This window comes from Scyliorhinus torazame, chromosome 22, assembly GCF_047496885.1.
Source record: "Scyliorhinus torazame isolate Kashiwa2021f chromosome 22, sScyTor2.1, whole genome shotgun sequence".
Taxonomy (NCBI): domain Eukaryota; kingdom Metazoa; phylum Chordata; class Chondrichthyes; order Carcharhiniformes; family Scyliorhinidae; genus Scyliorhinus; species Scyliorhinus torazame.
In genome coordinates, this window is record NC_092728.1 from 28,829,601 (window position 1) to 28,845,125 (window position 15,525).

A 15,525-nucleotide genomic window follows, 5' to 3' on the forward strand; every position below is an offset into this window, starting at 1 on the left:
AGTCTCTGGGGCCTTTAGCCTGGAGGCGTGATGTGTACTTCAGCTTGTCGAGATGATGCCATTGCTCAGTGGCGCTCAGAGATTCAGTAGAGATGTTGTGCCAGCCTTGGGGAGGATTTGAGTTCTGAACTATCTGTCACTGAGTTCACAAGTCTCTCCTCGTAGGATAGATATGGTAATAATAGTTAGAGCAGAGTAGTCTTGTCTGAGCACAAGGAAGAAGCTAAAACATGCTAGTTAAACCAGCATTTTGAAGGCATTCAATCTGGTTCGGAATATGTTCCAACAGGAGTAAAAATGATACTGTGAAGCAACTATTAGTCTATGGCATTCGCATTTTGAGATAAATTGAGAGCTGCAGGTTTATTTTGTTGTTGAATGGAGAATTGAATAGTCGGGTTTATTGAGCTCTCGCAAGCTGTTATTTTCGATAAGGAAGTTAAGAGCGTTCATAATAAGTTCTGTTTTAAAAATGCACAATATCTCTTTCTTCACCGAATCAGTTCTGGAGTGAATCACCGCCTTACAAAATAAACAAAAATATTGAGGTTTCAGTCCAATATCATAGCTACTGCTGAGGTCTGGTCTAGGATCGCGGTACCCATAATATATTGGGAGTTGGGCCTTCGATCCCCTTTGGCAGCCCCGAAGTGTGGACGTTCTGTGTTCCAGAAGAAATCGCCAAATCATTGACGTTGACACTGAGTACTTTTTTCGTATTAGCCATTACAGGCATCCCCACTTCCAGAGAGGCAAATGGTCACAATGCCTCTCAAGACGACCTCCGTGTGCTTTATTCGTGGCTCCATGTGCCTTTGCCGTTTCGGTGGTCCCCTCCAACACCACATTAGTGAGAACTAAGGTCCCTTCCATTGGTTTGCGGAGGCGCCCAGGTACAATTCGCCTGTGAAATACCATCGTAGTCGGAATCATCTTGGCCGTTCCTGGAGGGCCCGAGTCCCAAACGCGGTCCCTGCCATCGTTTTTCATTGATCAGCCCCCAGAAACCGCTGATTCTTTGTCGGATTTCTAACTTTCGCTTGTTTTCCTCGTGGCATTCTAGACTTTTCAATTATGGGCATAAATTATCACTTCACGGTTCGGGGTTTGTAAACGAATATATGTTGCGGTGTAAATCCCACCCATTGTAGGTTAGATCAGTTTCTAGTAAATCTGCATAATATAGCGAGTTAGTATGGGCACAATTTAAGATGCCAGAAGGGAGAACCGCACCACTTTCCGATTGTATTGCCATCGAACAGGCCCGCTCTCATTGTCGAAATCAGGATCTCGCCTGATAGTGACGAGAAATCAAGAATCAACACTTAAGACCAAGCCCGATGTAAGTAAGGGGTTCGATCCTCTATCTAACGACCTCCGGCCATCTAACCAGCTACGTTGCAAGTAGTCACGTGGACACAGATAGTATTTCGTTTGAAAAACGTGAACCTGGCGGAAGGGCTGCTTTGGGGATACGAGATGGTGAGCAGCAATCTTCGCTCACAGAAGAGACCAGGGTACTGCGGTTGCTGGCCCGTGCTCTGCGGTGTTCCTGGGGGCTCAGCCTCGGTCAGCCTCTTCGGAAGGGAGATTAAAGAACAACGATGGGGGGTGGGTGGGATGGGGGGTTGTTGCATCAAATAGATTGGGTTCGGCTCGGGGGCAATGGGGCAGATTGGTGCCTCAGTGCCTGGTGTCCGCCATGCCAACCCCCGCTCGAGAGATTCGGCCCACAGGCTACTCCATCCCCTGCCCGCCTGCCCACCGAACTCCCATAACTGTCACTCACGGCCGACGCCACTGCCCACGTCGCTAAATGCAATTGCTAATAAGGAGTCAGCAATCATAGTCAAGTGAGCTGTTCCACATCCCAAGTGGTCTCTCGTGTGTTACCTTGCCATGTAGCAAGTGGGAGTTATTGCCTCGCATGTGAAACAGACTGTTCTGCCTGGGCACTGTTCCTGCACACTGAGCGAGAGAACACCTGGGAAGCAGCGACCAACATTCGAAAAAACAAAGGCCCCAGTATCAGGAACATTTCCGCCGAGACTCTCTTCCCAGGGACGGTGCACGACGGCTACATCCTGGGGAAGCCGCTCATCCCCGGCCTCTTCAAGGCCACGCGGAGATGGCCAGTGGGCTACTGGAGGGTAAGGAGTACCCGCTGAGAGCTTGGCTAATAACACCAGTACGGAGGATGTTGACCGATGATGACACTCGATACCACGACCTCCTTATAGGACAGGTGAGCTGTTATTGAGTGGTGCATCGAACTTCTCAAAATAGATTTCCAATGACATGACCACTATGATGATGGACTGCAGAACAAGCCCCACGCCCCGAACAGTCGCCCGCTTTTTGTTGGTCTGCGGTGTCCTCCATAATCTGGCACAGCAGCTTTACTTTGAACGTAACTCATGCTATAATTGCTCTGAGAACCTTACTCGGTACAGAAAGATACTTCTTCCAAATTGCAAGATACAAGATAAAGCGAAGAATATCCCAGATACAAGCAAATAGTGTGACAGAATAGGCATCTAATTTACAAATAGATTTCAGTTTTGGAAGAAGCTTTCGGAACTGAACATTTTTCGAATGTGTAAGAATAGTGGACAACCAGTGAAAATAAATATTAGGCCGAAGTGTCATGTATTTCCAGGCGCATCAGAGTTAAACATGCCTTGTGTGAAACAAAGAATAACTAAAATTGGAGATGAATAACTGTCCAATTATCTGTTGAAGATAACCCATACTTCTTTCAAATTCATGCGTCACCTGCAAATTCCCGCGGGGGATCCAGACAAAGAATACTGGAAGCAATTCTAAACGCCACACAGCAATGTACGATACAGTGACCATGCAGGCAGTGCCTCTTACCTTTGTCGCACAAGTATTTGATGGGCTTATATTTAATTCCGGTTTTGGTATGTAAGAAAATAGGATTGCATTCCCTGGAACTTGACAGTTGTGAAAGTATTTGAGTACGGTTTTCAAAATGTTCATGGAAAATATGATGTAGCATTGTGTAAAACATGCACGGCCCAAATGGAAAAAGCTTGTTCAGCAGCATCTTCGAAAGCTGATTTGTTTGCCAGCTGAAAGAAGGAGGCAGTATGTGCATTATAACCGGGATTAATAGATTAGGTGGTGAGTTTTAAATGGAAAACGAGTCGGGTGTAAGTTCCGATTTCATGATTAGATTTTGAAAACGGTCACAGCGGGGATATTAAGGGAATTCAGCCTATTTTCAGCGAAATATTGGAGTGGGAAAATCAAGAACAGCGTGTTCCTTTGGACCGAAGCTTATGCATCAGCCGAGAAAAATGTTTCAATAGCAGACAGATGGGATTTGTAATTGTACAAGTAAACCAGCTTTTTCAAGGTGAACAACTTGCAGGGAATTAATGAATTTATTATCTAAACTTGAAACAAGGACAGACGCCTTCAAATGCATGTTATGTGCCAACAAAATAGCATGATCTTCTCGTGTTTAAAATGATTAGAACGCAGCATGTCCGACAATTGTTATAGCGACCACCTGCAGAAGGAAAATAATGTGAGGAATCATTAATTTTTTTGGACCACAGAGAGAATATATTAATATCAGTTGCCATTATACAGTGCACTTGATAAAGCATGCTAGGACTCCTTGAATATATTTTAAAACTGTTTTAGTCATATCTTAGAATGATGCATGATGTTCAAAGTACTTGAAAAACAACTGTTACATTAATCCTATTGTGCTGACGGATTTTTCTGACCAAGGACTGCAGGATGTTGTCAGTTCAGAGATAATGGGCGAAGAGCACTCCCAAGTTCGTTCAATATAAATATGGCCAAACTGGAGATTGTTTTGCATGGAAAGCTGTTTATTACGGGATAAATATATTCTCTATTTTTGCTGTAACCCAGAGAGCTAATGAATGGTCATTAACCATTGCAGCCTCTCCACCACATCGTGTGAATACATTTCCTGAAATGAAGCTCGAAGTCTCAGTCTAATAGTATTTACAGGACACTGCCCAATCAGGAATGGCTGATGAATCCATATACAGACAGCGAATTCTATGAAAAAGTGGATCCATATGATCTGCTCTCAATTCAAAGTACGTCTGACTAGGACAGAATGTAAAATTGAAATGAGTTACGTCCCATGACGTCGCTAAGCTGTTGACAGTCAAACGTTGGGAAAATAAACTTCAACTGTTGAAGTAGTACATGGCTGATTTCGTCTACCACATGGCTCGGAGTGCCATAAGGATACTTCAGCCTTTCTTACTACCGCTGTTAACCTTAAAAATCATGATTGAATTAAAAAAAACATATTGATTGCATTTCCGAATTTCATGCACTGCATGCTTCTTTGATTTCAGAGACGCAGGAAAATGCAATGACAGCGCCTCTGCTCGGCTTAACATATTAAAACTGAGGATGTCGTTTCGCTGGAAGGTTCTCAGCATAATGAGCATCAGGTGAATTGTGGAAATTTTGGTCCAAGTAGGACACTTGAATAGTATCGTTTTCATGAAGTTATATAAATATAATATATTTCTGGATTTGTTTTTGGAGTTCACATTAGTTTACTAATTGAAATAGGTGATCTTCAATTCCTGTTCGAATCATTCAATCCCTACACTATAAATATAGGCCATTCAGCCCATCGAGCGTGCAGAACCCTATCCACGTCAACCCATAACCAAACCGGCACCTCTCTGTACGCACCTCACTGGGCATGGGGCAATTTAACGTGCCCAATCTACCTAACCTGCACACATTTGCACTGTGGGGAAAAACCGGTGCACCCGAATAATATCCACGTAGACAAGGGGAGAATGTGCTAACTCCACACAGACAGTCGCCCAAGGCCGGAATTGGACTCGGGTCTCTGGTGCTGTGAGGCAGGAGTGTTAACTACTGTGCCACGCTGCTGCCGTTTAATGTAAAATTACATTATAGTATCAGTGGATTTGAGAATGGAGATACCTGACAGGATTCCTATCCATCCATATAACTAGAATGATGTTGAAATTCAACCTCAAAGTGGCTGCCAGCTTGCTGAACGACTCGTGGAGTTAAACATTACATTTGAAGGTTTCTGCGAGTATAAACCTAGATAATGCCCCAAATCTGGAATCACAACATCGCATGAGCTTTCCAATCCTGAAGAAGTGTGTTGAAGATGAGACACGTGTTGTTTTTGGTCGTGTCTTCCCTGTTGTTGACTGAGTCCATAACTGGTAGACCTAGAGAGGAAAATAGAAGGAACGTTAGAGAACCAAAGTTTTCTTGGACAGGTTGTTTATTTTGACATCTCTTGTGGGACCCTGTTGAAAGAGTGCAAGTTGTATTTGAAAACCAAATTGTGTCCCCCGGATTGAGCCTGTTTTGAGTGGTTAAAAAGTAAAATTTTGTGGGGAAAAGCATCATCAGATTAATTCATAAATGGGAGTTTTCCGAGATCAACGGTTCGTGGGAGTGAGGAATGTGCGCTGATGCAAATAGACAAGATACAAATGTGTTTCGATGTGAACTGCAGCATTGACCTATCTATGAATCGCTGGGGTTGCCGTAATTGTCCGGGTATCACGGTGCAAAAAATTTGATTGTATCCTTCCGATCATTCGTACCTGCTACAGTCTGTTAGTGTGCCAGATTTTCTTAATGAACACAATTGCTAGATATTTAGGTCACTTTTCTCTGACAGTCAGTATCTATTATCACAAGTGGGCAATGCTGATTCATGAGGGGTGTTGCCTGCAGAGCTGACATCCCAAACTGAGTTAGGTGTTCATTAGATGCGGCGTAGAGATGAGAATCAAATAATGTAGCCGAGTTTTATTGCAATAGATCAATATTGGAGCTTCCATCGGATGGGGACAGTGTGCGGGGAGGAATTAAATAATAGAACTAGTAAACCAATCAATTTCAACCATTTATGTCAATCAGTTAATTTGGGAATTAAGATGATAAATCAACTTGTCATCCTGTGCTCAGTTTCATTCAGCAGTGATTGTCTGGCTCATTATTTCAACAGGCACGAAGGAGATCTCTTCCTATCACACACAAAGCAATATGTCACTGTCTAACAAAGTGGAGAGAATCTCTCCACCCTCGCTGTTGGTGGTCATTTTACAATAGGTGGCAGTACACGTTATGCAGTTGCGTTATCAAAATGGATGATAGGCCAACGGAGGGCAGGGAACTGAAGCGGGCGGGGGTGGGGGGGGGGGGGGGAGGTGGGGGGGGGGGGCTGTTGGAATGTGTTTCCAAAGAGATAGATCAGAGCAGTTATTGTTGCCACAAGTAACTGTCATCAAAACACTGTGCACATCGTCATTGTGTCCCCCCGGAATCAGTAAATTATTCTCAACTGTTGCGAGTGGGATACAATTTCTGTCCAATTATTTAATGTATAAAGTATAACAGTTGTTTCTTGTAACTTTGCGAAACGTAACTAACCTTCTTAAAATTAGCACGGATATGTTTGCTTCCTGATTCGGTATCCGTGCACCACAACTTAATATTTTCCTTACTTTCACGGCAGTCTATGTGAAAATCTTTGAGGACAGACACTGAAGGGGAAACGTCTACATTAATGTCAGATCTCTATTTTAATTATGGCTTGTTTCACATGGGGTTTGATAATGCGCAGTTAAAGCCCTGTCTGTGATTTATGCCAGGGACATAGGTTAAAAGGGGTGAGATAAAGTCTTCATGCAAATGTGTTATCTATAGGTAGTCACATTTTCAGACTTACATTCCTGTTTTCATCATTGATTCTCCTATCTCAGGCGCTTTGTTCCCATCCCTCCCTCTCTTTATCGTTCTGTCATAAAAAAGAACCTTTGCGAACTCAACCTTTTCTGATGAATTTCAGGCCTTTTCAACTGGTGCGGAGATAATCATGGAACGTGTCGTGCACCCGACTGTCGTCAAGGCGAGGGGATTCTCGACGGTGCACATTGTTTCGCTAGCGATAAATGTTGCGTACTTGTCGAGTGAAAGTTCCGCTATTGGATTACCTTCAGACGAGCTCTCCGCATCCTGGTTGAATTATATATAGATTCCTGGGAAACGTGCTCCTTTTGATTGCTTCGGTCCCGTGATATGTCTCTGCGTACCTGCTGTCTGCTGAATGGTCTTTAGCCAGAAATTAAATTTTAAGAAGTGTATTGGTCAAAGCTTCTGATTGTGCAGTTTAAAAAAATGTTTTTTAACACCAGCCTCAATAAGGACAGAGTACAAGTGGAACAGTATGGTTGTCAGCAGTTCTGGCATTCACGGAAAATGTGAGGAGAATATCATAGAACATAGAAAATACAGCACAGAACAGGCCCTTCGGCCCACGATGTTGTGTCGAACCTTTGTCCTAGATTTATCACAGATTATCATTGAATTTACAGTGCAGAATGTCCAGAATTATGAAAATTTAGCGCATACCATTCAATTTAATGGAAATCAGCAAGCGGAGGGAACAGTGGTAACCTTCTGAAAGGTCACGCGTCCAGGTTGCTCACAAATATAAAACCGTTCAGAAGGCATCCCTGGGTCTCAAATCGGCTAATGAAGTGGAAAGTACAGCAGATCCGTAAAACTGATTCTGTTGGTGGCTGGCTTTTCAAAGGACCGACAACTGGACAGCAGGTAGAAACATTTCTAATGGCAGAAGAATGATGACAATGGTTTTTGAAATAATGCACGTTGTTGTTTCGATGTTGGATAATATGTTGAGTGGTTACGATGTGTTTCAGCGGGAGAGGCAATATGTTCCGCAAAGTAGAAATATGCCAACAGATTCTCAGCTGCTTTGTCTGCAAAACTTTAAGACGTCGAGGGGTGCTAAAGTGGGGATCACTCACTGAAGAATAATATAGGTAATTTGGAACGACATCGTACACCCGGGAATAGTGTTGGGAAGAACAAGAGCTTCAGTGGGTCAGGAAAAAGATCAGGGATTTCAAGTAAAGACAGCAGTTGCAGATATTCTCGGGGATGTTGAAGGGTGCATAGTTGAGAAGGTTTTTTTCAGCGCAGAAATAAAAGCAGAAACATACATAGTGTCGATGTAATAATGATGTCAAGGCACCTGCTTTTGAGTGACATCTGGAAAGCGTGATGCTACAAGAAGCTTTGGATGCCCCGATGTTGCTGAAGGGAAGATAAACTCACCGAGAGGCCCAGATGTCACGGGAGTGGCAGCTGAAAACTGTGAAACAGATCAGGGGACCAGACGGCACTGATCATCGGCCGAATGGGAGCGGATGCTTCCTCTCGTGCGGCATTCTAGAACGAGAAACCAGAGCCTTAGGGAAAGAGGCAGCAAACTTAAAACAGAGATGAGGAGAAACTATTTGTCCCAAAAGTTTGTGAATCTGTGCAAAGCCCTAACCCAGATTGCGGTGGATTTGGGGGCAGTGACTAAATTGCAGGAGAAGTTAGACAGGCTTTTAATTGGAAATGGGTTGAAGGGTTATGGGAACGAGCAGGACGGTGGAGTTCAGGTCAGGATGAGATCTCCCATTGTCAAATGGCGCAGCTGACTCGATGGGCCAAATATTCTGATTCTGCTCCAATATCTTTTGAATTTAAAAAAGAACAAGTTGCAACCGGGAAATAGGGAAAAATGCCAACGTTTGGCAGTTACACGAAATCTACCATGACGCTCGCAGTGTAATTTCAGAGTTCAGAAGGCCAACAAAGGCCAACAGCAGGCTCAGAATAGGTAAATATATCACAAAAATTCTGGAACTGCGGACGGTGGGAAAAATCACGAATTCGTCCAACATCAATTTGGCAGAAGTGCAGTTTACATAGAGAATTCATCGAGTGATCATGAGAAGAAAAGCCAAAATGTGGGACCGCGTTATATGACATCAATCTTCATATTGCGCACCATTTAAACTCCGAAACGTGCTCTCATGTCTACATTTCCGTCCTTGGTTTACTACAACGCTCCAGTGAAGTCTGTGCAACATGCGGGAGCACATATTAACTTCAGCTTAGGTACACTGCAACCTACAGGGCTACACATTTAGTCCAACCACATTAGAATTTGGCCTTTCTCCTCCACCTTAAAGCATATTTTACAATTGTCCATGAGTGGTTTCGCTCAATGCTCAACCTCCTCACACCGCATTCTGTTTTTTGTTCTTAACTTTTCTACTGTTTGATGCAACTTCGACAGTTCCAACAGTTTTACCTCCCTTCAGTTCTCACAAGGAATCTAAGGACTCGAACCGATTGCTCTGTCCCTATCGGAAAAAATGCTGACAGACGAAGTGAGATTTTAACAGCCCAGTGCCGTTGCTTCATATTCGACAACACACACTATGTTGCTTATTTTTATGAAGATGCAGAACTTCGTCAGGGTTAAAAAAAAAAATTAAAAATAAAGAAACAACCTTCCTAGTTGGCGGAAGGGGCGTGTTTGGAGTAAAAAAGCGGAGAGCTGAATTGACGTAAGCGGCATGGATAGAGCTACAATAAGCCAAATCATTAGGTGCAGTCAAAAGTGGTATTCTATGGGCACTATGTATTCAGAACCCGGCAATGAAAAAAATTTGAACTGTTAAAGCTGGACCTTTATTGGTATCCTGAAGCAGGCATGTTAGGAACATGCGGTAAATAGTGGAGCATGTATGCGCGTAATTTGTGTCTTGGTATAACATACGGAGAGGGTAATTAGACACATTTTTCAAAAAATATTTTAATTCTCCTCCTTTTAAACATTTACATCCAAACTTATACCCAGCAACAAACAATCAAGGGTAACAAATACAATGCCAAAACCCTGGCCAACAATTACTTCCTCCCACCAACCACCAAACACCCCTCAACATTTCCATTACAAACATCAAAGAAAAGGAATCAGGAATCCATCATCCACCCCTACATAGTCATGTACAATCCAACCCCGCCGCTGATGTACGATGTCATTCAATTCTTGAAAGCCTACGAATTCTAGAACTCTTTGAGCCTTCCCCTCAACTCAAGCTTCACGTTCTCGAGTGTTAAAAATACCAACAGATCCGCCCGCCACGGTACGGCACAGGGTGGAGTTACTGACCTCTATCCCAACAGAATTCACCTTCCTGCGATCAGCGAAGTGAAGGCTAAAACATCTGTCTCCGCACCTGCTTCCAACCCCGGCCAGACTCATACCCCGAATATGGTAACCAGAGGACCCTGCTAAGGCTCATATTTACCTTCTTCGAAATTACCCTGAACACCTGCCTCAGATTCCCCTCCAGCTTTCGACAGGAACAAAACAGCTGAATGTGGTTTGCACCCCCCACCCCCCCCCCCCCGCTTCCCCGCAACGTTCAATAACATCCTCTTCCCCCTCAAAGAGTCGGCTCATCCTCGCCTTTGTGAGGTGCGCCCTAAATACTATCTTCAGCTGTATCATTACCAACCTCGCGCAAGAAGTTGACGCATTCACCGTCCGGCCCACCTGATAACCCCACTCCTCGTCCATAGCCTCTACCAACTCTGTCTCCCACTTGTCTTAATCCCTTCCAGTGGTGCCTTCTCTTCTCCCAGAATCGTCCCATAAATCGCTGACAGGATCTCTTCTATATTGCCACTGTCATCAGCACCTCGTCCAACAATGTGGAGGCCACTACCACCAGAAATCTCTGTATCTCCTTCTTTGTGAAATATCGCACCTGCATACACCGAAACATTTTCCCCTCCCCAACCCATAGTTTCCACCAGTTCCTTCAATCCCGCAAAACGGCCCCCTGTAAACAAGTCATTTAGTGCTCTGAAGGCCTTCTCCTCCCATCTCCGAAAACTCCAATCCCACTTCCGTGGTTAAAATCTGTGATTGTCCCCGAATCGGCCTTTATCTTACCCCCGCCCCCAGCCTTAAGTACTGGCGAACTGCCTCCAGGTTTTCAGCGCAGTTATTCCGACCTGACTCCCTGAGTATTTCCCCGGGACCATCGGGAGCGGCACAGTTGCCAACGCGTTCAGCCCGACCCCTACTAAGACTCTTCTCAATTATAACCCACTGGGAGTCCCCCCTCCATACCAGGTCCTCAGCTTCCCAGCGTTTGCCACCCAGTAACAGTACAGTCAATTCAGAAGACCCAACCCCCTGACTGTCGTCCTCTCCGCAACAGCATGTTCCTAATCTTAGCCACCTCGTCCCTGCCCACTACATAAACGAGGTCATCATCTTTTTAACCTCCTTGAAAAATGCCTTTGGCAGGAAGATCGGCAGGCACTGAAAAATAAACAAGAATCGTGGCAACACGTTAATTTTCATAGAAGTCATAGAAGTTACACTGCAGAAAGAGGCCACTCGGCCCATCGACTCTTCGGAAGCGCACCCTTTCCAAGCTCACACCTCCACCCTGTACCCATAACCTTATAACCCAGTAACCCCACCCAACACTAAGGGCAATTTTGGACACAAAGGACAATTTAGCATGTTTAATCCACCTAACCTGCACATCTTTAGACTGTGGGAGGAAACCGGAGCACCAGGAGGAAACCCATGCACACACGGGGAGAACGTGCAGACTCCCCACAGACAGTGACCCAAGCCGGGAATCGAACCTGGGACCTTTGGGCTGTGAACCAGTTGTGCTAACCACTATGCTACCGCGCTTCCCAATTTTAATTGCCTAGATACGACCTGCCAGCGCCAGAGGGAGATAATTCCACAATGTCCCATAAATCTACCCCAACAAGATTCGCTTTCACCCTCCCCACCAGACGAGTAATGTTATACCGACGGAAACCCCCTCCCCCAATCACGTGCCACCTGCCCCCCTCCCCTCCTCTCCCGGCCGAGAAACCACAAAATATTCATTTCCATCTAAATTTAGTTTGTATCCCGAAAAATACCCAAACACTCGAACCAGCTCCAATAAGCCCCGCCACAATCACACTCGGTTCCGATAAATAGAATAGCAAGTCTTCTGCATACAAATGTACCCTATGCTCTACCTCTCAACCCCGCACTATCACTTTCCACACCGCCAGACACCTCAGCGTGATGGTCAAAGGTACAATTGCAAACTCGAACAATAGGGGTAACATTGGAAATCCCTGCCTCGTCCAACGGTGCATAGCAAAATATCCCAAATTCATGTTATTCGAGCGGACACTCCCCCTCGGTTCCCTGTACAGCAGCCTTACCAATGTGGCACAATCCCAAACCTGCCCAGAAAGGCCTTCAAATGCCACCATTCTTCTCGGTTAAATGTGTTCTTGGCGTCCAATGCCGCAGTCACCTCTGGCTACCCTCCCCTCCGCAGGCATCGTAACCACATTTGATATCCTCCTAATGTTAGGAAAAAGCTACCTCCCCTTCACAAACCCCGTCTGATATTCCCCTATCCCCTTCGGTAGGCACTCCTCCAATCAATCCGCTAATACCTTTCCCACAGTTGCCACAGACAAAAGTGATATGGGTCTATACGACTCCCATTCAGCCATATCGTTATCCTTCTTAAGCAATAGGGCGATCGATGCTTGACGCAAGTCAGTGGCAACATCAACTTCCCGATCGCCTTCTCAACCATCTCCACCATCAGCGGTGAGAACGTATCTTTAAATTTCTTGTAATACTCCACCGGAAACATATCTGGCACCTTCCCCGACTGCATCTTTCGAATTGCATCATTTATTTCTTGCTCCGCTATCGCCTCCTCCAATGTGGCTCTGCCCCCCCCCCTCCCCCCCCCCCACCCCCGTCCCCAAACTCGGGTATTTAAAGCAATTCAGGAATTCCTACATTTCGTGATCCTAGCCAAGTGGGTCCGACCTATACAATATCTCGTGAAACTCCTCAAACACCCTGTTAATCGTATGTGGAGCCACCAGCAACATGCCTTTCCTATCCCACACATGCACAAATTCCCTCGCCAATGACTCCCTTTGAAGTTCATCTACCAGCACGTGTCCCAGCTTTTCTCTCTACTCGTAGACTGCCCCTCGTGCCCTATCAATTGGCGCAACGCCTTCGATGTGGACAGCCAGCCAAAAGTCGCCTGCAACTCCTTCCTGTTTTCCAACAGTGTTGGATTCACAATCTCTGCATACCTCCTGTCCACTTTCAACGTCTCATTAATTAAATATTGCCGTTCCACCCTCTCCCCCTCATCCACCTTTGCCTTAAATGATATCACCACCCCCTCACCACTGCCTTCAAAGGTTCCCATATCACCGCCTGCCAGACCTCAGCCGTACAATTAAACAGCACATATTCCGCAATCTCTTTTTCAATCGTATCACAAAACTCTCGAACCCCAACAGACCCACATCCAAGCTCCACCCTGTCTCTGCACGATTTCCTTCACCAACACCATATCAGCCCAGTGAGGCGCATGGTCCGATATAGCAACTGCCGAATACTCCGACCGCTTGACCCCGGCCAACATCGACTTCCCCACCTCAAACAAACCTTTCTCTGAATAGGCCTTAAGAACTGAAGAGAAGAAAGAATACAACCGCTCCACCAGGTGCAAGAACCTCCAAATGTACACTCCTCCCATTTCTAGCATTCGCCCAGTCAATGCCTTCGCGACCCCTGACCAATTTTGGCGCCTGCACCACATTGCAGTCTACATCTACTATCAATTCATGTGAATCCAAGGCGGGAATGGCCCCACACACTTTCTTTATAAAGCTTGCATCATCGCAGTTGGGACCATGCACGCTGACCAACGCCACCAACCTTCCTTCCCAAGCCCCTGTCACTACTACGTGCTAACCTCCCTTATCTGCCACAACATTATCCATTAGGTACCACATTCTTTTATTCACCAGAACCGCTACCCCCACGTCCTCCTCTTGAACCCGATTGAAACACCTGGGTAACCCAGCCCTTTCTAAGCACCGTCTGATTCCGCACCCTCAAGCGAGTCTCCTGCAGGCGGGCCACATCTGCTGTTAAACTTTTTTAAATTTGCAAGCACCCTCGGCTCTTCACTGGGCCTCCCAGGCCCCTCACGTTCCATGGAACTATCCTAACAGGAGGTCTCCCCCTCTCCCTGCTTATCCACCATCATAATAATTGTGCGGCCTACCCACTGAGTCTCTACCGTCCCTATTCATTGTTGACATCGAACACCATCCCTTCGCCAAGAATCCCCCCTACATTCCCTCCCGAGGATACCCCACCCTGTGTGCATCCCCATCCCCACCCTTTTCTACCTCCATTGGTATAGGATAACCAGGCTCCAACGTCTGCAGCCCCTCCCCCCCCAAAAAATCTCCATTCACTAGTCGACCTCAGTTAAATATTGCGGGGTCCCGTGCTGAGGCCTTTTCCCCCATCTCGGCCTGTCCCGGGGGAAAAAAAAAATCAGATATATACTTTTCATAAAATATCGTCGCTACAAAGAGCAGCAACAAAAATCTTTCACCTCAATAACAGTGAGAACATTATACGAAGCTACAAATCACAACAACAACAAAACTTTAATCTCTATACCAGTATGAAGAGCTGGTCATTGACTTCAGGAAGCAAAGTACAGTCCACACCCCTGTCAGCATCAACGGGGCCGAGGTGGAGATGGTTAGCAGTTTCAGGTTCCTAGGGGTGCACATCTCCAAAAATCTGTCCTGTTCCACCCACGTCGACGCTACGACCAAGAAAGCACAACAGCGCCTTTACTTCCTCAAGAAACTCAGGAAATTCGGCATGTCCACACTAACCCTTATCAACTTTTACAGATGCACCATAGAAAGCATCCTATCGGGCTGCATCACAGCCTGGTATCGCAACTGCTCGGCTCAGGACCACAAGAAATTTCAGAGAGTCGTGAACACCGTGCAGTCCATCACACGAACCTGCCTCCCATCTATTGACTCTATCTACACCTCCCGCTGCCTGGCGAAAGCGGGCAGCATAATCAAAGATCCCTCCCACCCGGCTTACTCACTCTTCCAACTTCTTCCATCGGGCAGGAGATACAGAAGTCTGAGAACACGGACGGACTCAAAACCAGCTTCTTCCCCACTGTCACCAGACTCCTAAATGACCCTCTTATGGACTGACCTCATTAACACTACACCCTGTATGCTTCATCCGATGCCAGTGTTTATGTAGTTACATTGAATATGTTGTGTTGCCCTATTACGTATTTTCTTGTATTCCCTTTTCTTCCCATGTATTTAATGATCTGTTAAGCTGCTCGCAGAAAAATACTTTTCAATGGACCTCGGTACACGTGTCAATAAACAAATCCAATCCAATCCAATCCAAGTAGGAACATTATTCAAAGTTACTTATAGAAGTTATCCCACTCTTTACTTCCGTCCCAAGCCTCTGCCTTCATAAATGCCTCCACAATTTTCACCGCCTCAAAATAAAAGTCTCTGGAGTCCTAGGTCATCTTTAGCTTTGCTGGATACAACACTACAAACCCCACTCCACTGTCATATATTGCCGCTCTCTGCTTTGCCAGGTCCACTTTCAAGTCCTAATAGATACGAACGTTGGCACCAGCCAATTTCACCTCCTGCTCCTTCTTTGCCGGTTCAATAGCTTCTCCTTCATGTGCTAAC

General features: G+C 45.6%; 1 long non-coding RNA gene across 1 annotated transcript; it reads left to right on the forward strand.

Annotated features, from left to right (window-relative positions):
- The first annotated feature begins 5,077 nt into the window (after positions 1-5,077).
- LOC140399487 (uncharacterized) lies at positions 5,078-7,170 on the forward strand. The gene is made up of 2 exons (XR_011937696.1): positions 5,078-5,294; positions 6,878-7,170. It is a non-coding gene; the product is annotated as an uncharacterized lncRNA (long non-coding RNA).
- Positions 7,171-15,525: the final 8,355 nt, after the last annotated feature.